Source organism: Arachis duranensis, chromosome 9, assembly GCF_000817695.3.
Source record: "Arachis duranensis cultivar V14167 chromosome 9, aradu.V14167.gnm2.J7QH, whole genome shotgun sequence".
NCBI classification, from domain to species: Eukaryota; Viridiplantae; Streptophyta; class Magnoliopsida; order Fabales; family Fabaceae; genus Arachis; species Arachis duranensis.
This window is the reverse complement of record NC_029780.3, coordinates 89537642-89538860: the sequence shown is the minus strand read 5'-3', so window position 1 is coordinate 89538860 and position 1219 is coordinate 89537642.

The window sequence follows — 1219 nt, the reverse complement described above, 5'->3', positions numbered from 1 at the left end:
CTGCTGTGGCTAGGAAAGGTCTTCCTAGGATGATGCATTCATCATCTTCCTTCCTAGTGTCTAGGATTATGAAATCAGCAGGGATGTAAAGGCCTTCAACCCTTACTAGTACGTCCTCTACTATTCCATAGGCTTGTCTCAAAGACTTATCTGCCAATTGTAATGAGAACAAGGCAGGTTGTACCTCAATGATCCCTAGCTTCGCCATTACAGAGAGTGGCATTAGATTTATGCCTGACCCTAGGTCACATAGAGCCTTTTCAAAGGTCATGGTGCCAGCTCATGGTGCCAATGGTGCAAGGTATTAAGAACTTGCCAGGATCTTGTTTCTTTTGAGGTAGAGTTTTCTGAATCCAAGTATCTAGTTTACTAATGAGCAAGGGAGGTTCACTTTCCCAAGTCTCATTACCAAATAGCTTGGCATTCAGCTTCATGATAGCTCCTAAATATTGAGCAACTTGCTTTCCAGTGACATCTTCATCCTCTTCAGAGGATGAATAGTCTTCAGAGCTCATGAATGGCAGAAGGAGGTTTAATGGAATCTCTATGGTCTCCATATGAGCCTCAGATTCCTCAGGATCCTTAATAGAAAACTCCTTCTTGCTTGAGGGACGTCCCAGGAGGTCCTCCTCACTAGGATTTTTGTCCTCCTCCTCCCCTATGCATTCGGCCACTTTGATTAAATCAATGGCCTTGCACTCTCCTTTTGGATTTTCTTCTGTATTGCTTGGGAGAGCACTGGGAGGAGTTTCAATGACTTTCTTACTCAGCTGGCCCACTTGTGCCTCCAAATTTCTAATGGAGGATCTGGTTTTATTCATGAAACTGAAAGTGGCTTTTGACAGATCAGAGACTATATTAGCTAAATTAGAATTATTTTGTTCAGAATTCTCTATCTGTTGCTGAGAAGATGATGGATATGGCTTGCTATTGCCTAGCCTATTGCGTCCACCATTGTTAAAGCCTTGTTGAGGCTTTTGTTGATCCTTCCAGGAGAAATTTGGATGATTTCTCCATGATGAGTTATAGGTGTTTCCATAAGGTTCACCTAAGTAATTAACCTCTGCCATGGCAGGGTTCTCAGGATCATAAGCTTCTTCAGAAGCTGCCTCTCTAGTACTGTTGGATGCATGTTGCAATCCATTCAGATTTTGAGAGATAATGTTGACCTGTTGAGTCAACATTTTGTTCTGAGCCAATATGGCATTCAGAGCATCAA